This window comes from Macrotis lagotis, chromosome 1, assembly GCF_037893015.1.
Source record: "Macrotis lagotis isolate mMagLag1 chromosome 1, bilby.v1.9.chrom.fasta, whole genome shotgun sequence".
Classification (NCBI taxonomy): Eukaryota; Metazoa; Chordata; class Mammalia; order Peramelemorphia; family Peramelidae; genus Macrotis; species Macrotis lagotis.
Window position 1 is genome coordinate 392275514 of NC_133658.1, and position 27107 is coordinate 392302620.

At 39.7% G+C, this 27107-nt stretch overlaps 1 protein-coding gene across 1 annotated transcript in view; it reads right to left on the reverse strand.

Moving 5' to 3' along the window:
- Positions 1-17823, reverse strand: part of CYFIP2 (cytoplasmic FMR1 interacting protein 2) — a 133259-nt gene extending 115436 nt beyond the window's left edge. Inside the window, exon 1 of the mRNA XM_074212525.1 lies at positions 17738-17823. The gene's annotated coding sequence lies outside the window, so the exon portion shown is untranslated. The remainder of the gene's footprint in view (positions 1-17737) is intronic.
- Positions 17824-27107: the final 9284 nt, after the last annotated feature.

Here is a 27107-nt window from a genome sequence, read left to right on the forward strand (position 1 = left end):
TTTACAGATAAAGAAACCAAGGCAAACAGGGATAAAGTAACTTGCTCAGAGTCACACAGTTAATAGCTGTCTGAGACCTAATTAGAGACCCAGGCCTGAAATCAGGAAATTGAGTCTTCCTGAGTTCAAATTTAGTCTCAAACAATTATTAGCAACTACATGAGCCTGGGAAAGTCATTTTACCCCTATTTGCCTCAGTTCTTCAAGTGTCCAATGGGGACATAACTGGATAAAGAAATGGCAAACCATTCCAGGATCTTTGTCAAGAAAAACCCATGGACAATGTCAATGGGGTCATATAGAGACAAATATGACTGAACAAAAGAACAAGTTTCTGACTCCAGGATCAATGCTCTGGTCACTGCACTACCTAGCAGCCAGTCAAGATCATTTCTATATAAAGTCTGCATTGATTCCTATAATCAAATAGGAAATCTCCCTCCTTTGAATACCCTTTGTTCTCATCTCTCTGGTGATATCTTGCTCTTTTGTTCTGCTTTGTATTCTAGTTATTTAAGTGTTTGTCTTTCTAGGGATGTTATGATATTAAATGAAATGTAAAGAAGTGCCAACATTTTGTTATTCCTTCACAAAGTGTGAAGAAATACTTCATCAAACTTGATAGAATTGAAAAGTCATGCATCAATGGCTCTTTAAAAAGCAAGACATCCTTCTTTGGAATTCAGTCAAGGAAGGAGATAGCTATGACAAATAAGAGAAATGAAACACCTATAGAAAATCAGACTCATGAAAGTGAATAGCTTCTTGTACATTGGAAAGGAGGAGATTCTTTCATTTCTCTTCCCAATCAGTCCTGGAATCTTCCCATGGCACTTGCTCAGAAGACTTTGCCCAGAAGGGAAGACCTGGGGAGGCCATCATAATGATATGCTCAACAAAGATGAGACATCTAGGAGGAGAGGAAAGAGGATGACACAAAAAAAAAATGCAGATATCAAGACCTTGCAGTATCAGAACTGTCTTGTGTTCTATAAGTATATGCCTCTCTAATAATGTACTCCACAGATGAACCCATTTGTCCTAGTAATGTTTTGGGGATTTGTGAAAGAAGAGCCTCATATTTATGGGTAAAATGGCTTGAAATAATAATGGCAAGCATTTGCAAAGAACTATATACATGTGTCTCATTTGATATCCTTTGAGGTAAGTATTGTAATCCCCACTTTATAGATAAGGAAAGTGAGGCTGAAAGAGCTTAAGTGACTTGCCCAGGGTCATATACCTAGGAAGTGTCTGAGTCTGGATTTGAACTCAGGTCTTTCTGATTTCCAGTCTAATGCTCTTTCCTAGTGAACCACCTGTCGCTACTGTTCTTATGATGGCACCTCAGTAAATACCTTTGCTTTGTGCTACTTATGTACTGTCTGACTGTTAAAAGTAAAAATGCTAGTGGCAGCTTGTGAATTCTAGTTTTAGGAATACAAAACTACAGACCTGGGGATAGTCACTTCCTAGGGACTCAACCTTTGAGAACATGTTAGAAGCAGGTGACCCTAGAAGGGATCCTACAGATAAATCCTGATTTTGTGAAATGTTTGTTATTCTTGTTTAAATGGCTAATCTCACTTTGCCCATTCATTATAAAATTATCTGAATTCCTGGGATCCATAGCAAATAGACAGTTATATAATATAGTGATAAGTTATACAGAGAAAAGTACATTGGACTTAGGGTCAAAAGAACCAAGTTCAAGACCTTTTTTCCATTCCGTCATCACCCTAATTCAGGTATCACCACCTCTTGCCCAGGCTATTGGTTTCCATGCATTCAACTTCATGGCTCTCCAATATAACCTGACAATTCTGACCACATTACTCCCCCACTCAAGAATCCCCAGAAACTTCTTCTTGCCTCAAGGAGAGAATGCAAACTCCTTTATTTGACTTGGACTTCTTTGGGACTTTACAGTCTGAATCTAGCCTCCCTTTGACTCTTTTTTATTCGATCTAGTCAAATTGATTCACTTATAATCTCCCCCCAATATTCACACATACAACAATCCACTTCTCACCTCCATAACTATATAGGTTGTCTGTCATGTCTGATATTTCCTTCTTCCTTCACATACTACCACATACAAAAATCTTCCTATAGGAAACCAACTTGATCCATACCCCATTCCCCAAGTTGTTAGTGTCATTTCCCTGGAAATTACTTTTTATCTACATTATGTATATTTTGTATTTAACTGTCATTATACATAGTCATTATGCACACATTATACACCTCCCAACCCAATGTAACTTCCCAGAGGGCTGGAACTGTTTCATTTTTTTTAAAGACAGCTAGATGGTAAAGTGCATTAGGCCTAGAGTCAATAAATTGCTCAGTTGTTTCAGTCCTATTTGGCCACCTTCTCGAGGTTTTTTTTGACAAAGATGATGGCGTAGTTTGCCATTTCCTTCTCCAGCTCATATCACAGATGAGGAAACTGGGGCAAACAAGGCTTTGAGACTTGCCCAGAGCCACACAGCTAGGAAGTGTCAGAGGCTAGGTTAGACCTCAATGCTCTATCTACTGTACCTAATCTTTTGTCTGCCTCAGTTTCCTCACCTATGAAAATGAGAATAATAATAGCGCCTATCTCACAGTTTGTTCTGATGATAAAAGAAGGTAACATTTATATATAAAGTGCTTAGTATAGTTACTAGCACATAGAAGATTAATAAATGCTAGTTCCTTTCCCTTCATATACCCAGCATCTGACATATAGCAGGTGTTTGACAGATGGGCTGATAGGTGGCTGAATAAAATTCCAGCTCTGATATTCACTAGTCATGTAACCTAGATCAAGTTATGTGATTACTCCATGACCCCTTTATATAATAATAGAAGTATACTTACATATATGTCCTACATCCCTTACAGGTTTGTAATGAGAAAAAAAATTCATAAACCATTAAGCACTTTAGAAAAGCAAATTATTATGAAGATGATAAGTCTTTTCAATCTCTAAATTTCCTCCCAAAAAAGTACAGTTCTACCATCAGCAAACTCTGAGTTCACTTTCCAACCAGGTACAGACTCAACTATCCTTTGCTTCAAAGACTAAGGATGGAAAGAAACTGAACTGTCACTGAACTAATAGATACCACAATCAATGAAGGCAAGACACACCCACGTTGCTCCTCTGAGCAACTTCCTGCCTTACCAAGGCTTGAACCAAAGGAGGTACCAGAGGAAGAGGCCCAAATGCCTTTTTCTCTACAACAGTCTTTTATTATTTTTACCACAGATAGTCCATGGGGTTTCCCCAATCTAGCGAGAAAAAAGTCCTGTGATAACAAATCTCTCTAGACTAGAAGACAGAAAAATACATTGAGCTATTCAATTATAGAATGCCTGAGATGATGGGATTCTGTAATTTAACTTGTAGTATGTCAGAGCTGGAAGGGAACTGGAACATGGAACCTAGAAACTAAGAACCAGAAATGACCTTAGAACAGAGATTCTCAAAGTTTGGTTTGGGGACCTCTAGATTCTTTCAAAGATTCTTTCAAAGAGTCAGTGAGATCAAAATTATTTTCATAATATTATTAAGATGTTTAAGTTTCTAATACAACAAATATTGTTGGGTATAACTCACATAAACAAAATCTCTTTGGAGTAGTATCCTTGATAATTTTTAAGGATATTTAAAGAAGTCCTAAGAAGTTTGAGAACCACTGCCTTTAGAACAAGGAAGATAAAACGTCAGTGCTAGAAAAGATCTGAGAACATTGAACTTTAGAATTATAAGACATCTTAGAACATAAAAAGGGCATGTCAGAATTGAAAATGACCTTAGAATATAGACATTAAAGATAAAAAGGAACACGGACCTAAGTGTTAGAAGGCACCTTACAATATCCAAGTTGGAATGTCTGAGAATGAAGAATGACTGAGGTGGAAAGTATATGAAAGGTCATTTAGTTCAAACCACTCATTTTATAGACATGGCCCAAAATGGGGAAGTAACTTGGTCAAGGTCACACAGCTAGTTGAAGAATGAAGTCTCTTCCCTTCCCAGGCAGCATGGAAATTTTTACCATGAAAATCCAATGTGATTCAATCTACTAGGACAGGATGGACGGAGGAGCAGGATGTCTGAGAAATAATATATATATACACACACACATACATACACACATATATACATATATGTATGGGGCTTGATATGGATTCTTTGTTTAACTTAGGTAAAACAGTTCTCAGAGTTTCTATGAACTTTTTTTATCAATGGATTTTAGGTTGATGAAAGCAATCTAACCTGATCAATTTTCTTTACTCCTATATCAAATCATGAGATCACATTACTAATTTCATATATATATATATTTTTTTCAAGGCAATGGGGTTAAGTGATTTGCCCAAGGCCACACGGCTAGGTAATTATTAAGCGCCTGAGGCCAGATTTAACTCAGGCACTCCTGACTCCAAGGCTGGTGTTCTATCCACTGGCCACCTAGCCGCCCCTCGTATTGCTAATTTCAATCCAAATATTTATTGTCTTCTAAGTAGGGGAAGTAGCATCACATTGTGAGTAGAGGGTCAGCCTTGAAGTGATTGAGGCTTGGGCCCAGGTCCTGTCTCTGATACTTCCTAGGGGGATCAGAAACTCAGTGTCCAGAAAGCAACTCAAGAAGACTAAGTTACTGATGAGTTCCTGAGTTGGCCTGGGGAGGGCATTTCTGCCTAGGGAATCCCAATGAAATCACCAGATACAGAATTAAGATAAAACACTATAAACTGAAGACTCAGACTGTGATTTTTCTGCAGTTTAGTCTTAGTTGCATAGACTTAGAACTGAGAAGTTAAGAATGAAAGGTGAGAACACTGACAACTAATATCGTAAGAAGCAAGATTAAAACTATTCTTCCTGTCTTCAAGGTCAACTTGATTATCAGTTGTGCCATACTACCTTTCTTTTAGCCTCTTTGTTCTGTCACTTCATATAGACTTTTCCAGGCAAAGATGCTGGAGTGGTTTGTCATCTCTTCCAGTTCATTTTATAGATGAGGAAACTGAGGCAAACTGGGTGAAGTGACTTGTTTTATAGATGAGGAAACTGAGGTAAACTGGGTGAAGTGACTTAACCCAGAGCTTACATAGGCTAGTAAGTGTCTGAGGTCATATTTGACCTGGGGGAATAGTGGGAGATAGAGTTGGACAGCTAAGGTTAGGTCACATTTACTCTCCAAGGGAACAATTCTGGGTCCAAGACTAAATTTTTCTCTTAAATAGATAAGAATCTTCTTGTACTGATCTTGTACTGACCTCTCATTTGGCGTGTGACCTGGAGGGGGAGGGGATGTGGAAGTACAGAGCATGTTGTGAGAAGCAGTCTTTCTCAGAATTTTGAAACTCACTCTTAGCAATAATATCAAGGTTTCTGACTAAGAGTAGAAATTTTTTGGCAGCCCAAAGCTGACTAATTCTCATAATTCTCTTTTGCCTAAAAAGGACTGAAGGTGGGGGCACAACTGCTCAACTGATCACTGTCACTTTTTCTTTCTTACCAGGCAGATCAGAAGACCCTAACCTTTCTCTCCATCTTTTCTTCCTTGCCCCTCCCTTCCACCACTAGCATGCCAGGTCAGAGCAGAGCACTGAATATTCTGTCTTCTGAGTGTCAATGGAGAAGCCAGCCCCATCAGCGCTCATAGGATAGACAATTGAGTAGGTCCACAAGTGGCTCCACACTCTGTTAACCAATTTGTTTAACTGCTTCCTGTGTTGCTGGTGGAGGGACCTTGCTGTTGATGACAGATTTGGATTTGGGTGTGTGTGTGTGTGTGTGTGTGTGTGTGTGTGTGTGTGTGTTTCAGACAGAACACAGAGAGTCAGAGAGAGAGAGAGAGAGAGAGAGAGAGAGAGAGAGAGAGAGAGAGACCCAGAGACAGGGAGAAAAGGCAGAGAGGAGTCACATTATTAGAATTACTTGCTAGTGATTCCCTCAGAGCCTGTGACAACATTTGCTAATGGGACCTTAGGTAGTCCACCTCAAAAAGGATATATGAAGATAAGGGAGCTGGACTAGAAGATCTCCCAGATCCCCTTCTAAATTTTCTGCTGCTGTGATTCTAAATTGGGGCAGGGAACCTCTGGGTCTGGGGCCATAAGGTTTGCTATCTGGTCCAGACTTGAAATTCAATAAATCTAGGAGGGTTTTTTTTTTTTGGGGGGGGGTGAGTTAAATAAAACCAGATATAACAGGTAAATGATGTTATAAATATCCAAATGGCCCTTGGTAGAAAAAAAATGTTCTCTACCTCTGTTCTAAATGCTTGTTGTGTGACCTTGGGCAAGTCACTTAACCCCATTGCCTTGCAAAAACCAGATACAGAGAAAGAGAGAGAGAGAGAGAGAGACAGAGAGACAGAAGGATATCAAAAGGAACTGTTAGAGTTGTCAATTTGTCTTAGTCTCAATAAGAATCTGGATAACTAGCTTTTCAATGTGAGCCATTCAGATATTAAAATCCATAAGCTACTCTGATCATTCTATGGCTAGCAGAAACCCTAAGAATAGGGGTAGCTAGGTAGTACAGTGGATAGAGCACTGGCCCTGGAATCAGGAGGACCTGAGTTCAAATCCAACCTCAGACACTTAATTACTTAGGTGTGTGACCTTGGGCAAATCACTTAATCCTATTGCCTTCCAATAAAAAAAAACCCCTAAGGATAAACTTTACATTCTGTACATGCCTGACTTTTTCCTTCTTCAGGGGCAATGCCCTTGAAAGCTTTAATCATCTGCTTTGGATTTTAAATACCTGGCCAAGATTGGTCTTAAGGACATAAATTTTTTTTGAAGCATATTAGGAAATTGTCTACTCAATGAACATTTCTTAAATCTACTACAAGGGTCAGCAACCTTTTAAGAGGAAGACCAAAGGTTCCAGTTTTTTTAAAACATTATTTAACATTCTTTATTTTTTACATTTTGAATTCCATATCCTTTTCCTTCCACCTGCTCCTGCCTCATCCACTGAGAAGGAAAGAAATGTGATTCGATTTTACATGTGAAATCATGCAAAATATGTTTCCATATTAGCCATGTTGTAAAAAAAAAAATAAATAAAAAAATGCTTCAATTTGCACTCAAATTCCATCAGTTCTGACTTTCTGGAGCTGGATAGCATTTTTCACCTTAAGTCTCTTGGAACTGTTTTGGATTAGAGTAGCTAATTTTTTCATGGTTGTTCATCCTTACAATATTACTGTTACCATATACAATGTTCTCCTGGTTCTGCTTGCTTCATTTTAAATTAGTTCATATAAATATTTCCAATTTTTTCTGAAACCATCCTACTTGTCATAGATCCCTTTCCCTAGTAGTGGCATTGCTGGGTCAAAGGATATTCAGTTTTATAACCCATTAGACATAATTCCAAATAGTTCTCCAGAATTATTGGATCACTTCACAACTCCACCAACAGTACATTAGTGTTCCAATTTTTTATATTCCCTCCAACATTTATCATTTTCCTTTTTCATTATATTAGCCAATCTGATAGGAATGAAGTGGTACTTCAGAGTTGTTTTAATTTGAATTTCACTAATCAATAGTGATTTTGTATATTTTTTCATTTGGCTATAGCTATTTTCTTCTGAAGATTTCTTCTTCTTTCTACAAACTGTTCATATCCTTTGATCTTTTATCAATTAAGGAATGACTCATTTTTATGAATTTTACTCAGTTCCCTACATATTTGAGAAATAAGATCTTAATCAGAGAAACTGCCTATAAAAATAGTCTTCACCTCTCTCCTGCCCTCCTCAGTTTTTGTTTTCCTTCTATTTTTGGCTGTATTGGTTTTGGTTACATTACTTTTTTCTTTAATGAAAGAGAAAATCCTTTTTGAAGGTAAATGTCTTCCTAATTCAAATTCCTAACTCCAGTACATCCTCTACACAGCTGCCAAACTGATATTCCTGAAACACATATCTGACCATATTACCCTCCAACTGAAAAATTGTCAATGATTTCCCATTAAATAATAAATTTTCTTAATATGAGGGTTCACAGATACTCCAAAAAGTCTTTGGATAGATTTCAAGAGGTCTGTGGAATTGAATGGGGAAAAAGAATTTTATTTTCTGTAACTGAATTTTATAATTTCCTTCCATCATGATTAAAAAATATTCTGAGAAGGGATCCACAGGCTTCTCCAAATTACCAAATGGGTCCATGACACACAAAAATTTAGAACAAAAACCAAAATCCTTCAGCTTGGAATTTTAGGCTCCCCACAATTTGACTCCCATCTACTTTTCTAGTCTCATTCTATTATTATTCTCTTTAGTATATTCTCTATTCCAGTCAGTTGTCTGGTTAACCAGCTGCTACTTGTATATGACCTTTTCTCTCCAACCTGTACATTTTCACAAATGGTACACCATGTGGTCCACTATGCACACTCCTTATTTGCCTCCACCTCAAAAATCACTAGTTTCCTCAAAGCTCATACTAATCATACCTACTAAGAAAAAAGTCACTTCTGATTCTTCCATGATCAGGATTCTCTGTTGCTCGCTACTGCTTATATTATCTTGTATGTACCCTGTGTACACGTTTTTTATCCTATTAAAATGAAAACTCCTTGAAAGTAGGGTCTATTTCCTTTTTGTCTTTGTATGGTATTCTTGGTAACTTGCATAATGCAAGTCCCTTGTGCAAAATAGTTCCTAAAATGTTTCCTGAATAGGAATGAATTCTGGACAGAGTGCTATACTAAAAGGCAGGCAGTAGAAAGCCATAAAGATTGTCTGCAATGCTATCCACTAATTTAAGTGCAGAAGGAGTAAGAAAAAGCCAGCCTTCAACCCTCCTCAGTGTGAAAGGTTTTCATAGGTTGCACAAAGGTAGAAGTGGGGGAGCTAGGATAGGGCTTGATGTTGACACATGAGCTGGGAAATGACTGTGCACACAACCCTGTGCTGTGGGGGATAAAAAAAGGAATAGAAATGTGGTCTCTATCAGAGGCGCTGAAATTCTAGTACTAAAACAATGGGATTGAAATTCAGTTTGAAAGAACATTTGTGGGATGTTTCCCTCAAAGACAGACACAGAGCTTACTGAATGCAGAGACTGTCTTATTTATCTTTACATTCCCCACAATGCATTGCACTTGATAAATACTTGTTTGAAAGAATGCATGCATGCATGAATGAATGAATGAATGATAGAGGGATGACCAGAGAGTAGCTATTAAGTTTGTCTTTCTTCTCTGCCTTTCTCTAAGCTCGCTATAGGTTGAAAACATCAAATTTGTTAAGGAGAGAGGAGCCCTTTTAAGGCACAAGAGGATGCTGCATTGTCCACAGTATGTTATTTGAACTTCCCACCCCTCCCCTGGAATTTGTTTTAAGCCAGTTATTGTTTCACTCATACCTATCTCTAAATGCTACACTCTCTAAAGTCACCTAGTGACAACATGAATGGTGAGTTGGTGATCAATCATAGAAACCCCCATTCCTGTCTCAATATTAACTCTCAATCTCTAAATCAATTGGTTCTCTTAGGTCTCCCTACAGAGTTATGCTTACCTTCCAGTTCCCTTGAACCCCATCTTGATTGGTGTCAGCTTTTCAGAGCATTAACTTTGAGCATTTCAGAGCATAACAAGAATCCAAACCACCCCCACTGTAAACCAATCTCCAGGCAAGGGTAGATCTTCAAATCACCCCCTAGCAATGATATGCACCCAATCCATGCTTTTAACTGTTTCTGGCACCTGGGAATCAGGGATTGTATTACCATCACAGTCCTCTAAGTAATGGGAGAGAATAGGGAGTCAATCTCTCAAATTTTCACATTTGGATAGGCATCCCACACTCACACACAATACTGAAATGTCTTTCTATACCCAAGACTTTTTCAGAAGCCATTTCAGAATTTCTGAATCACAAAGTCCTTTTCAGACCCTTCATCAACTCAGCAGTGTAGACCACAATCCCCCTTTTTAGATCAATGTACAGTATGCAATTAATAAATAGTCTCTTGAGAAATGGAAGGGCATCAGTCCAAATGATTCTAACATTCAGGAATATCATCATCATTCTTTCTATTTCTGTAGCAGTTTTCTCCTAAGACTTTTTGCTTTATAGACATTATCTCATCCTCAGCATTTCAAAGATCAGGCAGGTAGCAAATAAGACTGACTCCATTTTGGAAATGGAAGAACTGAGAACAGAGAGGCTCTGGGACTGGTCTAAGGTCACATAGCAAGTCAGTGATATAACTAGTCAAGGGGAAGTCCCGGGACTCTATACCACTGTTCTATTCATCAGTCCTAAACAGACACAAGACTAGTTTACTTTACTAGTTTACTTACTAGTAGCAAAATGTTCCCTGAATTTCTCTTGTTGATTGTATAACATTGAGCATATGGGGGGAAATTTCCTTCCTGACCTTCTGTTCTATGCTTTGAAGTGTGAGAATTGCCTCAGCCTTTGCTTACATGACTTTCTTTAGCTCTGGAATATTCCCCCTACCTTTCTATCTATTTAAATTTCAATCCATCTTCCAAGGTCTAGCTAAAATCTTACCTCTACCATAAATCCAGCCCCGACTCATGTTCATCTTTGCCACCTCTTCTCCAGACCACAGAGAAAACTAAACTTCCTTAGTTATTGAAATGAGCTTCTCCAGGAATTCTCATAATGCTCCTACACAACCCAAGACAGAGATGAGTTCAAGAAAGCTTTGCGATTCAGAAATTTTAGGTTACTAAATGAAGCCTCAGCAGAGATGGAAAACCATGGCCAGTGCAACTATGTCATTAGGCTGCTTAGGTGGCATCAAAGAACCTACCTGCCCCACAGCTACCACTGGGGGAAAAAAAAGGAAAAAAAAAAAGCAAAGATATCCTTGGGAGGAAAAAGTCCAGGACAAATTGGCCCCTAATATCTATAGTCAGGTAAAACTGGGATGAAATTAACATAAAAATAATCTTGAGGGGCAGCTAGGTGGCACAGTGGATAGAGCACCAGTCCTGGAGTCAGGAGTACCTGAGTTCAAATCTGGCCTCAGACATTTAATAATTACCCAGCTGCATGGCCTTGGGCAAGACACTTGCAAAAAAAAAAACCCTAAAAAAATTTTTAAAAATAATCTTGCAGGAAAAAGTAGGCACAAAGGGGCTATTTTATATAATATATATATATATATATATATATATATATATATATATATATGTTAAGGGATAGGAAAGGGGAAAGGAAGTATTGAGGAACAGTACTGTAAAGGAAACCAACAACTGAATATATTGTCAAACAACCTCGGTTCAAAGTTGGGCTCTCTTCTGTTTTCTAAGTGACCCATGGGAGGTCACCTCACCCACCTAAATCATTTCACCTCATCTCATCTCCTTGGGCTTCACTTTCCTTATTTACAAAAAGAAGAGGTGTACTGAGTGATCTAAATATATTATTTCTTTATAATCTTTAAGATCTTTAAGAGCCTTTCTAATCTTAAATCCCATGATCTAACTTTGTGTTAGTGATAGTAGGTGGTAAGAGTTTAAATGACTGGGTGGATGTATGGACCATATGAATGCTCATACTACAATATCATACATAGGAAATGAAAGGATCTTAGAGGTAATTTACTCAAATCCTTCATTTTACAGTTTGGGAAACTGAAATCCAGAGAGTTGTGAGTGGTTGGGATCTTATAACAAGTTGATGATACCATTCACACTTAGAATCTATATATCTCCTGACTCTTCCTGACCCTGACCATAGGATTTCCTACTCTACCATTTAAACCCAGGTGGGAAGAAAAAATAATTCACTATTACTTGGTAACATCTCCCTGAGTCACTGACCAAAAGCATAGATCCTACAAAGGACCAATGTATATAAAGTTGTGCTCCTCCAAATGACAGGGATTCTTAATAGCTTACATTTACATGGCCTCCTATGGTTTATGATGTTTCTTCTTTATAAAATTCTCTGAATTTCAGTTTTCTAAACTGTGGGAGCAAATTTTCTCTCTGGCTTCTTCCAGTGCAAAGCGAATGAACCTTGGAGGCAGTAAGCTCTTAGAGTTAGATACTAACTATTGGTTAAGTTAATTAATCTCTAGCCTCGGTTTCCTTATCTGAAAAATGGGGGATAATAAAGCACCTACCTCCCAGAATTGCTGTGAGGCTCAAATAAGAACACACACAAAAAAATAAAAATATGGACTGGATGAATCTTGCAAATATTGAAGCACTGTATAAATGCTAGTTATTGCTGTTATTAATATTATTCCCATTCTAAATATTATGAGCCTATGAGTTTGGTAGTATAAGTATTATTGTCCACATTTGACAAAGAAGAAAATTGATGCTCTGAGAGTCCAATTGAACCCAAATCTCTTAATTCCAAATCTAACATTTTTCATTACAAGACACTTTAGATGAGACATAGAATTATAGAATCTCAGACAGGATTCTGAATAAGAACACACCCTATAACCTGTTGTTATCTTGCCTTTACTTAAAGACCTTTGATGAGGGGAAAACTCCACCTCCTGAGGCTGCCCATATCACTTTTGGACAGATCTGATTGTTAGAAAATTTTTGTCCTTAGTTTAAACCTAAATCTCCCCTTAGTGCTTACTTCTGTCCTCTGACCAAACAGAGCAAGTGATAGTCCTTCAAGTCTTGAACAGAGGGAGGTGTCACAATGGATAGTGCTGATAGAACTTGGAGTATGAAAAACCTGAGTTCAAATCCAGCCTCATACACTTACTTGCTGTATGACCCTAGACAAGTCACCTAACTTCTGTTTGCCTCAGTTTCATCATCTATAAAACAGGGCATAATAATAAGCATCTACCTCCCAGGGCTTTTGTGGGGATCAAATGAGATAATATCTATAAACGTACTTTGTATTGCTTTGTTATGGGAATTTTTTATTTCCTTTTATTATTTGGGACTCAGGGTTATTCCTCTTGAGTTTTAATTAACTACAAATATGTTTTAATATTAACCTCACCTGAAAAAAGCTATCCCATGGGATGTGAAAATTTATTTCAGCCTTAAGCATTCCTTAAGAAGCCAGAAGAAGAATATCAACTGTTCCTTACTCCAGGTTACACATAAATAAATCCTCTTCCTCCTCAGTCTATTTATGAATCCTCTAAATGTAGTTTAGTCTGTTACCTGACTTAGTTTACCTATGAAGTTTGTTTGACAAGATTTGTTTCCTCGGGGAATGTATAAGATTATGACTTTGTTCAACATTTATGACATCAAAGGAAGTATAGGATTATGAATTTTTGAGGGTTTCTTTTTTTGGCTAGGCAATGGGGTTTAAGTGATTTGTCCAAGGTCCCACAATTAGGGAATTATTAAATGTCTAAGGCTGCATTTGAACTCAGGTTCTCCTTACTCCAGAGCTAGTGCTCTATACACTGCACCACCTAGCTGCCCCAAAAGTATAGGATTATGGATCTAATCTTCTCTTTAACTTTTATGTCTCAAGAGAAATATACAAGCTTGCAATATGTAAAAAAAATTTCTCTGTCATTCTGTCATAATTTTGCCTATAAGAAGCCTTTTTTTAGAATCCTAATAATTGTTCAGCTTTTCTCTGAGACCTGAACCTATGCTTGAACATAATAATAAAATCTAGGTTTTTAGCTCCATAATTTCTGCATTGTGGTAAACATATATTTGGCAGCTATTGCCTACCATTTGAACTCAGAGAGAAAATATTTCTCCCATAACAACTTAAATCATTATATGAATTCTAGTTATTATTATTATTATTATTATTATTATTAAAGCCTCTTTTCTCCAGGTTAAATAAACAATTCCTAAATGATTCTCCTAAGGTGTGATATTAAGACCCTTCACTCTTCCACTCACCTCTGGCATCTCAGAGGATTTCTCATCTCTCTCTCTTTCTCTCTCCTCTGGGCATCAGTACCCAAATGCTCTTCCTAGAATTGGACCTGATAATATAGATATCATCTGATCCAGTAGCTTGTATAGCCACTTCCTTATTCCTAGACAACATGTCTCTCTCTTAATAGATCAATGAGGTGGATGAATGATTGGTGTTATTACATAAAAATAAAAGGTTGAATCACACCAAAAACAGAGATGCCCTCATGATTCCTCCAATGAAGACTAAAACCACCAGTTTGAAGGCCACTTAGTAGAGTCCTTTGCAGCCAGCAGTGGTCCCCAGAACTCTTTTTGTGATTGTTCCAAGTCTTCAAAGCTGGGGGTTGATAAATGTCAATTTGTGCCCTGTGCTAATTTTAGAAGAGCTGTTCTCAATGTTAATGAGCAGCCTGCTTTATTCCTTACCTAATTTTGCTTGCTGGTCAGTGTCAGCAACACAGACAGAGTAAGCGTTCTATGGGAAATGGAGCCTCCCAATGAATGAACACAGTGGGGATATGAATTATTAAGGAGGCACATTGTGTTCCTTATCTACTGCCTCTTTTCCTCCATCTCCACTAGTCTTCTAATTTTTCCCACTTCTCTCTCTCTCTCTCTCTCTCTCTCTCTCTCTCTCTCTCTCTCTCTCTCTCTCTCTCTCTCTCTCTCTCTCTCTCTCATAGTCTCTGCTCTTAAATGACTCCCCTCATCCCAAAACTTCAATTTTATTTGATTTGTATTCAATCCTGATAGTCAAATAAGCTTAGCCTATTTCTTAGAGCAAGATTTTGGCCTTCTGCTTTTCAGCATGTATCCAACAGGAAGGCTTGGGTGTCTGTGGAGCCAGTCAGAACTGGCCAGGAAATATAATAAAAGAGCTTAGAGAGGGGGGAGAGCTTAGAGAAGGGCAGAGCTAATGCCACCAGACAGAAGGTTCATCATTCAGAGCTGGCCAACGGCACCCAGCTTTGAAAGCAGTCACATTGCCCTGTTTACTTCTGCTGGAAAGCTATACCTTGTGCAGGGACAGCAACATACAAAAATATTTAATTTTCGTGGGAGATCAAATCTACCTTTCCAAGGATGAAAATAACCCTTGGTTCTCTCTCTCTCTCTCTCTCTCTCTCTCTCTCTCTCCACCCTACCTTAGTGGATTACTTTTATGATCCTTCACCCTCATACCTACCTTCTCGAAAGGTTAGAACTGTTTCCTTGTTCTTGTCTTTGCAACCCACCCCCCTAGTGCTTATTTTAGTACCTTGTACATAGTAAGTATTCAATAAATATTTGTTGATAAGTTTCTGTGTGACATGATTTCTGTATACTGGAAAGACAAACCAATCCCTCTACACCCCACCAAAACCAAGCTAATACCTAACTTATTTTTTACTTTTGGAGTTTCATTTCTTTGGCTTAAAATTCTATCACAGAATCATAGAATTTAGAACCAGATTTGAAACTTGGATCACTTTAGTCCAACCCTCACCTTCCAATTCTCCTGAGGTCAAACAGGATCTTAAGGACATACAGGTTGTAAATGACAGGGACAAATATCCCTGGAAGAAGTAATGGGCAGTCATTTGTACATACCAGTCAGGCACACATAGACTTTTCTGAATAGAATTCAGAGGTCAGAGTAATGACAAAGCACGAGACCAGCAGTCGCTGGCAGGTGGTGAAGGTGATTAGGGATAAAGAAAACAAACTGCCAACCACATTTGACCCAAGGCTGATACTTTTCTACAGTTGATATTTCTCATTCTTTCCTCTGTCCAAACTTTGAATGTCTTTGAAAACTCTCCTGGAGCTCAAATTCAGAGACTTGAAGAAAGTGGGAAAGGGAAAGCGACAATGGTATTCCATAGTCTGGGTCCCTCACCTGGCTGGGGTTGGGTCTGTCCTCTTGCTACTTGCCACAGAAACTGATATTGAAGGCATTAAACAGTGCCAGGAGATACAATGTAGAAATTAGTTTAGGGAGAAGAAAAGGCTTTTGACTCTGGCTCTTGGTGGCACAACACAGGTCAAAACATGTTTGAGGGAAACCTCCACAGTTAATGATTGCTCAGTATGCTCCAGGCATTTTGTGGGGACACTGACCTTACTTCTCAGTTGAGGAAACTGAGTCTCCTTGAAATGAATCAACTGGTTCATAAGTATAGCCTACATCTGTGATCTGTTCACCTCATCAGCTTGGTTCTGACAGCCCACTCATTCTCTAGTCACTTGGTCAATACATATGAAGTTCTCCCTGAAATTTCAAGCTACCACAACACAATATCCCCCTATATAATGACTCTGTACAATTCAGCATCATATATCAATGTTGGTATCATCATTTATATATATGTATGTGTATATACATATACATATATAGTGCTCTCTCCTTCTCTCTCTCTCTCTCTCTCTCTCTCTCTCTCTCTCTCTCTCTCTCTCTCTCTCTCTCCATATGGATGTGTATGTCTTGGGTTCTTATGATTTTAGTGGGTGTTTAAATATGATCTGGTCTGATACCTGCCTTCAAGGATTTCACAAAACCAATAGAAGGAATCAGACCTCGGCAAGGACAGCTGTCAAAGTAGTACAATTTATCTTCTTTGCAGGGATACATAAACAAAACACTTCCTGAGTGCCAAGGGGGAAGTCTTTGGAGATAGGAGCAAAATTGAAGATATCATGGGGGAGGGGGGTTGGAGTTGGGCTTCAAAGCATGCATAAGAATTCAACAGGCAAATAAGGGTACATTCCAAACATGGGGAACAGCATGAGAACCAATGCGCTGAAGCAAAAGGGCTCAGTTTGTCTGGGAGAGATGTCCACTTTGGCAGAGCACAGAATTCTCCCAGGGGAAAAATACGAGATAAGAAAAGAAAGAGGATGGCTGGAGGCTGGGGAAGATCTTGAAAGTCAGACAGAAGATCTTGACCTTTCTCACCAGGTAGAATGAGCCTAGTTTCCTAGGCTTATTCTCCAACCCACCTCTGAGGCCGCTGACTGGGAGAGGCCAGTGGAGGCCTGAGACCTCATAGTGACAACTAGTCTTCCCGTCTTAAGTCCCCGAGCTGAGACTGTCCGTCAATGGTTCTTGGGCTCTCTCCTGAGCCTTCCCTGATGTCTCTTGCTACTCCCAAGCCTCCAGCCCAAGCTCAAGTTGAGTGATTCCTCATAGATCTAGGGGCCACCCGTGGAAGGGGCGGGGGGGAAGGGCGGGTGCTGGGGGGGGGCGGGTGCAGGGTGGGGGGCGGCCTGGGCAGCAGCGGCGGCGGCGGCGATGGCAGCAGAGGCGGCGGCTCCGGCTCTGCAGTAAACAAGACGCGGGGATGCGGCCGTGCCGCCGCTGCAGGTGTCTCTAGGCATTGTGGGAGCTCCTCTTCCTCTCTCCCCTCCGTTCCCCGGGCCCTGGGGCCCGCACCTGCTGCAGCCAGACCCCGCAGTGCCCCTGCCCCGGCTCCTCTGCGGTGGCTGGCGGGGCCCCGGGCTCCCCCTCCGGCCCCCGCCACCTCTCTGCCCTGGGGCCGCGTGCGCCCCGGCCCTTCTGGGCTCGCCCGGGGCCCAGATGTGGCTGGAGGGGAGGGAGGGGCTGGAGCCGGGGCTGGTCCCCGCGGACATCTGGGGGGGCGGGGGAGGGAGGATCGCGGGGCCAGAACCCGCAGGGCCCCGCCATCCAATCCCGCACAGCTGCGTGCGCCCCGGGTGCCCTGGGGATGCTTCTAAAAGGGAGAGGGACTGCTGCGGTGGTCTTGTCCTCCCGCTCCGCTGCCGGTCCCCATCCCCACCTTCATCCACATCTTTATCGGCCCCTTCGCCTGTTTTCCTTCCGAAGCCACGCCGCCCCCCGGCACCGCTTACCTGGCGTCTGGGACCGGCGAGGCGGCCACGGGATGGGCGGCAGCTCCAGGGCACAGGCCCACGGGCGCGGGGGCCGGGCCGGGGCCGGGGCCGGGGCCGGGCCGGGGCTCAGGATGCTCTGGCTCCGGCTCGGCTCCGCCGGCGGCTCTGGGCCCCGCCTTCGCCCCCGCCCCCCTCGCCACCCCCCTCCCGTCTCAGCCGCGGCTGCCTCCGTGTGTGTCACACAAAGAGCAGGAAATGGCCCCGCGACCGTGTCCTTCCCCGAGTGGCGAGGAGCCCCTCACCTGGCCCCGGGCGGAAGGGCGGAGCGACGCGAGACCGTGCTCCCACCGGCAGGCCGGGGCTCTGCCCTCTCTCCCAGGCCGGGCCCCGGGGCCTGACTGAACGGGAGGCGGGGACTGGGACGCGAGCTGGGACTGAAATCTCTCGCAGAGAGGGGACGCGCAGCCTGGAGCAAAGGGAGGGGAAGGAGCGAGATGAGAGCAGCATTTGAAGAGGTTCAAGTCCCCACAGCTCAACTGAACCCAGGCCCATTTCAGTTGAACCCCGGTCCAACTGTTCCATATTTTGAGCAGAACTGCACCTGCCTAGGATATATAAAGAAAGCATCTGGTCCCTCTTAGGAGACTGGCAGCCCTAAGGAGATTGTTGTGCAACCTACCCTCCCTTCAATCAGATGTACTGGTCTATAGACACAGAAGACTCTTTCTGCTTTGATGGTTCTGATTCTGGCAATTAAGGTGTTCCATAATCCAGATCCAGGTGTTCTAGATCTAATCTAGCTTTCAAATCTAATCTCATACATTTTCTGTTCCAGGGTTTCTACCCTACCTCCTTATTTTCTTCCTCCCTTTTTTCATTTTACATTACCCCTCCCCATGCCTGAAATGGACGTGGTGCAGTACCAAGAGCAATAACTTTGGAGTCAGAGGACCTGATTCAAGTTACACATCAGAGGTTTACCACTTGACTGTCACCTAATCTTCCGAGACCTCAGTTTCCTCACCTGTAAAATTACCAGATGGCTTCTTAGATTCCTTAGGGCTTTAGTCCTATAATCCCTCCATATGTCCCTGTGATGAATTCCCTTCCTTCCAGGCTAAAGTCATATACTATCTTATCCATAAAACCTTCCTTAACTATTTGGTCATTTATCCATAAACCATTATCTCTTAATCCATATCTTTTATTTATTTTTTTTTAGGTTTTTGCAAGGCAAATGGGGTTAAGTGACTTGCCCAAGGCCACACAGCTAGGTAATTATTAAGTGTCTGAGACCGGATTCGAACACAGATACTCCTGACTCCAGGGCTGGCGCTCTATCCACTGCACCACCCAGCCACCCCAATCCATATCTTTTAATCTTGTCCACAAATAAAGCAGATATTTTGTCAAAATGCAGATATTTATAAAGCCTAGCCTAGGACCTTCCTTACATATAGATGCTTAATAAAGGTTTATTGAGGGTGGCTAGGTGGCGCAGTGGATAGAGCACCAGACCTGGTGTTAGGAGTTCAAATGTGACCTCAGACACTTAATAATTACCTAGCTATGTGGCCTTGCAAAAACCTAAAAAAAAAAAAAATAAAAAAAAAGTTTGTTGAATTTCAGGGAATAGTAGTAGTAGCTGATCTGAGACTCATAGTTTCTTCTTCATTCTGCAATTGGCCAACCCTGAAGCATACATCATAGGATTATAGATTTAAGGCCAAAAAGGAGCTCAGAGACCATCTAATCCAAACAGCCTGGTAGAAACTGACAAATGATTTATCCAAGACCACACAAATAGATGGAGGTAGGATTTGAATCCAGGTCATCTGTCGCCAAATCCAGTAGTCTACCTGCTATACCATGCTGCCATATTTAAATTGTTCTGATCCTAAACACGTCTCCTAAGGGAAGAGGGAAGAAGGAGGTATGATATAAAATGTCCCAGAAGGAGCAACTAGGTGGCTCAGTGGATAGAGGGCCAGCCCTGGAGTCAGGAGGACCTGAGTTCAAATCCGGCCTCAGACACTTAATAATTACCTAGTTGTATGATGTTGGGCAAGTCACTTAGCCTCATTGCCTTAAATAAAATTTAAAAATTAAAAAAAATAAGATGTTCAGTACTCAGGAGGTTTAATTTACCTTTCCAGTCTTATCTCACACTAATCTCCTCTCTTATCCCCTTTGGCTTTAAGTTTCCTTTTCTCTATAATGGAAAAGTTTAAATTAGGTTATTTCTAAGCTTCCTTCCAGCTCTAATGTTCTGAGGGTAAGAATACTTCAGTGTCCTCAAATTTCCTAAATTTTTTAAAAAATTAAATAACTTTTATTGATATCTTTTGTTTCTACATCATCTATATTTTCCAATACATCATTCCTCTTGTCTACCTCCCAGAGAACCATTCCCTATAACAAAGAATAAAAAAGAGGTGGGAAATTTTGTCCATCATATTAGAAAAACCCTGACATTTTATTCAGTTATAAAATTATAGTCCCTTACCTCTATAAAGGATTGTGTGGATGTATATGTGTTTCTGTGTAGGAAATATTTAAATATTTCTTGAAAAAGCTGAGAAGATCCCACAAATAGCCATTCAAAGTATAATATACCATTTTCTATATGATACATTTCTTTTCAGTCTATAAGAAATCAGTCAAAAACCAGACTCCTCTGCCAATGGGAACTATACATTATTAAAGAAAACTTAAGGGACTAACTATGTGTAGTTTTTAGTTTTATAACAAATTGTAGACTTTTGTACAGTTTTCATTTTTCCCATCATCTTTTGTGACCCAGGGCTGTCTGATGCCACCTACTGGACAGTTTCTCTACTGGTCCCCAGTGAGGCTTGTAGGAAATTCAAGCTTTACATAAATGGGGGAGTGAGTGTAGAATCATTTCTATTTGTCGTGGAATGTGAGAATCTATCTGTGCATTCCAAAACCATTCCAAAACTAAGGACTACCAAAACATAGCACCAAGTTTCCTGAGGGTCATAGTACCATAAATTTAATACTAGAAGTAATTTTAGAGAGCATTTAGACCAACTCCCTCATTTTACTTATTAAAGGTAAATGTTTTGTTGATGCCTTCCTCAGTATATAACATTTCCTACCCCACCTCCGAGGAAGGAGATATGCTTTATTGTCTTCTCTGGTATCATCAATGGTCTTTCAGCTATTTCATTTGTTTTGTTGTAATCATTGTGTTTATTTTCCTTTTGATTCTATTTAATTCTCTCTGCATCTTCAACACATTTCATCTTTCTGCCAATCAATCATTTCCTATTGTTCAAATATAAGTTTTTATATCACAGTGGACTTTTTGGTCATTCCCCCAATTGACAGGAATGTCCTTTGCTTCCAGTTCTGCTATCACAAAGACTGTTGCCATGTTTATTTTTATATATATTGGACTTTTGTTTCTATCTTTGATTTTTCATTTTATGAATAAATAAAATGTAAAGAGATCATGGGATCAGACATCTAAAACCAGAAAAGAATGATAGGATTATCTCATTAGAATTGTAAGATAGTTGAGAAGTCAATTCCCTCACTTTACAGATAAGGAAAATGAGGTTCATGGAGCTTAAATAACTTGCCTGAAATCTCACAGGTCATATGTAGCAGAGCTGGAATTCAAACCTATATCATTTTGCATTGGGTTAATTTCTAGCAATAAAGTTACTCGGAGAATGCCCTTCCTCCCCTTAATCTTATTCTAGCTGAGTAATTCACATAAGACAACAGTTTTTAAGACGAGCCTTCCCTGTGGATCACTGATACTCCAGGGACCACTGACTTATAGAAGTATAACAAACAACATTCATCCTTCTAGATCATAGTTTCTTTCCCCATTGAGAATAAAATACATCTCCTTAAAAGACAACAGAGGAGAAAAGAATCCCAGTGCCACTGGTCCTTTTTAAGAATGAAGGACAAACAACAAACAAAACAGAAGAGCAGATTGATGAGCTATTAAAGCAATATGTAACTTATTAATGGAAACAGTCAACAAAAGAATCCACAGGAAATGATTTCTCCCCCCTCCCCCACTGAACACCTCTCACCAGAAAGTGTTTTAAAAGGAAGAAAGAATTGTGTGGACAATCTGGAGAGATGGGTTCAAATACTACCTTTACAACTAAGCAATTACATGACCAAAGACAAGTCCTTTAATTTCTCTGAATCTCATTTTTTTAAAAAAGAAAGGAAGGAAGGAAGGAAGGAAGGAAGGAAGGAAGGAAGGAAGGAAGGAAGGAAGGAATGGAAAAAGAAAGGAAAGGAAAGGAGAAAGGAAAGGAAAAGAAAAAGGAAAGGAAAGGAAAAAGGAAAGGGAAGAGAAGGAAGGAAGGAAGGAAGGAAGGAAGGAAGGAAGGAAGGAAGGAAGGAAGGAAGGAAGACTTGAATTGAGGATAAAACAATTAAGAGCTGAAAAGGTGCTTGGTGATCACCTAGTCCTATAATTTCTACTTCTATGATTTTTGAAGCATAGAAAATAAAGTTGGGGAAATTCAACTATTTTTCATGTATTGGAAAAACCAAGGAAGGTCATTAATGTAAGTGAAGATCATGGATTTAGAATTGTAAGGGACCTTAAAAACCACCTAGTCCAAAGCTCTCGTTTTAAAATTAGGAAACTGAGGTCTAAAAAGTGAGTAACTCAAATTTTTTCACAATGCTGATGCAACACAATTCTGGATAGGGCTTTCAGAAATATAAACCTCATTGACAGGAATCTTCTCAATGTCTTTGGTGTATATTGGATTGGGTTTAGGGTTAGATCTTTAGACCTTGAGTTGTCACTAATTAGTTAAGTAATGTTGGCAAGATCTTTACCCTTTCTGAACCTCCATACTGTAAAAGGAGAATAGGATAATCAACCTCATTTTTCCTCCTCCTAGATTCCCTGACTTCCTTCAAAGCACCTGTTAGGGAAGGGGTGGGAACCGCCTGGCCTGAAGATAGTATAAGGTCCGAGAAATCATTTGGTCTCCCAAGGCAACTGGAAATTCAATAAATCTAGGAATTTTAAGTAAATTAATTAAATATTTAACCAAATATAGCAGATTTATTTTCAAGTTGATAATTTCTATGACTTGGGAATGATATCCAGATGACCCTTGGCAGAAAAAATGGTTTTCCACCCTTGTCTTAGGGGAAGTCCTTTTATGTAGTCCTCAAGTGTTGGTCCTCTCCCTCTCTCCCACACAAATTACTTTGTAAATTCATTATAGTTATTTATCCATGGGCTTGTTGCATACCTCCCCCTCTCCTGGCAGTAGAATGCAAGCTACTTGAGGACAAAACTATGTCATTGTTTTTTGCATTCTCATGATATAGCCCAGTGCCTGAGACATTGTAGGTACTTAATAAATTCTTTTTTAATTGAATAGAGAAAAATATCTACCTTTCCTGACTTACAGTTGGCATGTAATAAGCATTGGAAAGATATGTGCAATGCCCTACCAACATGAATGATTATTTATTTGGTAGAGGAAGACATTTATGCAGACACTACCCCAGAATTTAAGGCTACCCACAGAGTCATTTTTGATACAGGATTATTTGTAGGCTGACTATATCTTAGGCTATACCCAGTAAGGACTTACAGAAATCCTGACCCTCATAGAATTTCCACTATCATCATGCACCTAGAATGTGCAATTCTTTGGGGTTGGATGATGCATCACTGTTTCTAGGCTTCCAATTTTAAATGCTATTTCAGAAGAAATTTTTTTAAAGGCAATGTGAGAAAGATGTGGAGGTGGCTGTGGAGGATAGCTTTGAATAAAGAATCAAGGATTTTTATTTTTTTGCCTTTCTTCTTCCCTTCTCCTTCTTCAACCTTCAAACTTTGCCTAAAAACTGAAATTTTTAGAAGCTGTATCTAAAAGTGCTCAAAAATGATAACCCTTAAAAAACCCTGAATTTCCTTTGAAAATAGTTTATTACTGTTGTTATAGTATACGTGATGTAGTGGAAACCCAGCCAGAAGACCTGGTTTGAATGCTGTCTCTTCAATGGCCTAACTCTGTGATTATGGACAAAACTCCTTTTATTTGAGCCAAAATAACCTTTACTTCTAAATAGAGATGAGAGATAGCATAGGGTAGACAATAGAGAACTGCCTTCTGCTTCAGAACAACCTAGGTAACCCTGAGCAAATCACTTAATTTTCCAATGTCCCAGGAAACTAAGTCCCCCCACCCTCAAAAAAAATCAGATTTGCTTTTGTGGAGCTAATTTCTTCACTGGAACTCCATAAACAGAAATTAAAGTCTGGACTCTTTCCTTTCCCTTCCCCCCCCAAAAGAAAAATGGAAAAATTTTAGTTTTGATATTATTATGCTATACCTCCCTACAGCTATGCATTTTGTAAATCTCAAAAAGCTATGTGAATGCAACCACACTTTGTCTCGAGCCTGAAACACTTTTTCTGATAACTATCCAAAGTGGAGCGAGATCTGACTCCTAATTGGCTGAGAAACCCTTAAAGATGAATTGCCTGTAGTAACAGGCAATTCAGGGAAAGAGTTTGAGACAGGTGACTGAGAAAGCAATGGTAAAATAGGGATTATTATAGAGAATAATTATTCTCTATTTTGAATGGTAAACTAGGAATTCTCTACCCACCCTCATCCCCAGTCAGATTTGTGGAAAAACTAGTTCCTAGCATATTCCTTGACTTTCAGTGCTTGCTGTCTAGCAGTTGAGAGGGGTTCTCCCTAGTGAGATCATTCTTTCTCTTCCAGAGCTGAGACCTTAACTCAATCCCAAAAGCTCAACTATTCTTGTGTAGTCTTTTATCTACTCTAATTTGTATGATCTCCCCAATATATTTTTATTATTTACTTTTGTTAAAGAGGCTTTAATTGCTTAGTGCTTGATAGGAGCAGGCTATTAACAATGATAAGCTAGGTATTACTTTCCCCTTGAGAATAACTAGGGAAATTCTTTTATTCTGACCCTGTGGTACGCCTAGACTACAGTTATTTGATGTGAGGTAGATAGATAGAATTCTAGTTTGCTATGCCTCTTGGAGACAGGAAAGTAAAGAAGAGATTGACCAGCCTCAGTGGTCCTAGAGACACTGTCTGCCTTACTCTTCCCTCCTTCCCCAGATTTCAGACTTGTAGGTCTGGCCCTCCTACACTCCAGAAAAAAAGGTGGAAACTGGAAATTTCTACCTCAGATAAGATATCTATCCATATCATCCACAAATTAGTCACATCTTTACATCAGTTACTAACTATATATTCATATATTTACATTTGTATAATAATAGCAGATATATCTATATATTCACATTTTTGTTATAATCATATCTGTCCATTATATTTACCTATGATATATAATAAATATATAGTGAGAAGTCTATATTATTGTTGGGAAGAAAGTGCATTGTAAATCTAAAGGTACTATAGAAGTGTGAGATATTATTTTTACTCTCCAGGAATTATATAATCATCTGTTTAAATATTGGTTCAGGGGCAGCTAAGTGGTAGTGGATAAAGCACTGGCCCTGGAGTCAGGGTACAAATTCAGCTTCAGACACTTAATAATTACCTAGGTATGTGGCCTTGGGCAAGTCACTTAAACCCATTTCCTTGCAAAAACCAAAACCAAACCAAAAAAACCAAGCAAACAAACAAACAAATAAATAAATATTGGTTCAGTTAAGTGTCTTGATAATAGATCAAAAAAAAAGAAAAGAAAAAACTAACTGCGTTTGCATGAGATCTTAATTACAAATAGTTCCCCTACTTTTGCAATCTGTTTTGTCTCCAGAGTGCCCCATTCTTTCTCTTTAGGATTTTGTTTTTCCATGGATTCATGTAAAAACAATTTTTAACATTTGTTTTGTTTTTTTTTTTTTTTTTAGGTTTTTGCAAGGCAAATGGAGTTAAGTGGCTTGCCCAAGGCCACACAGCTAGGTAATTATTAAGTGTCTGAGATTGGATTTGAAGCCAGGTATTCCTGACTCCAATTCTGGTGCTTTATCCACTACGCCACCTAGCCGGCCCAACATTTGTTTTTAAAAAATTTTTGAGTTCCAATTTCTCTCCCTTCTTCCCCTTTGCCCCCACATTGAGAAAGCAAGCAATTTGATATAGGTTATAAATGTAGGATCATGCAAAACAATTCCAAAATAATTATATTGTGAAAGAAGACATAGACCCCCCCCAAAAAAAATTCAAGATAATAAAATAAAAATAAAAGTATGCTTCAATCTGTATTCAGAAACCATCAACTCTTTTCCTGGAGATGGATAGCATTCTTTATCATAAGTCCTTCAGAGCTGTCTTGGGTCATATTTTGTTGAGAAAAGCTATGTCATTAACAGTGGATGGCTAGGTGGTGCAATGGATAAAGCAACGACCCTGGCGTCCGGAGTACCTGGGTTCAAATCCGATTTCAAACACTTAATAATTACCTAATTGTGTGGTCTTGGGCAAGCCACGTAACCCCGTTTGTCTTGCAAAAACCTAATAAAAATAAAAAAACCAGTGGATCATCCCACAATGTGTTATAATCTAGTTTTGAGATTATGCAGATATAACTAAAATAACCTTAGTTAGAGATTGGGCCTGTAATTTCATTTATACTGGGAAGTTTCAGGTGAAGAAACTTCCTCTATCAATGGAGGCTGGCCCCTTCTCATTTTGTAGTTGTTTCCTCAAGAGAAAATGAAGATTTTATGTCCAAAAGAGTTGCCCAGGGACACCAAGAGCTAAGTGACTTGCCCATAGTAAGAGAGAGACCCAATATATGTCAGAGGTAGGACTTGAATCTAGCTTACTGACTTCCAAACCATCTTCTGTGACATGCCTCCTTCTTATCCAGATATTAATACACAATATAACATTCCCTGAGGGACACTATTGTGTTGTGGAAAGAGGTCAGTGAACTAGAGTTTTGTTCCAGATTTGCCACTAATCCACACCTTTACTCTACCTTTTTGTGTCCTAGTTCCTTTAATTGTATAATGAAGGAATCAGAGAGGGTTAAGTGATTTGCCCAGGGTCACACAGCTAATAAGTGTCTGAGCTCAGATTTGAACTTCTCTAGGCCTGGCACTCTATCCTTTATCCCACCTTTCTGAACTCAAGATATATTGTATCCCTTAAACACATTAAGTTTGATGTTGTTTTGTCAAGAATGTAAAGAGGATGTGTAGGAGGGACGCCTGAAGCCCAGGCTTGTTTCATTTCGTCTCCCCACCCCCCATGTTCTCCAGCAGGCTGAAGAGACTGGAGGAGGGTGATTAGTTTCTGCCGTTTTCATCTCCACCAACTGTGTTCCCTCAATTTTAGGTCTTGCATGCAACCCAGTTCTATTTAACCATGTAACAGAATAGCTTTTACAAAGAAATATTTAT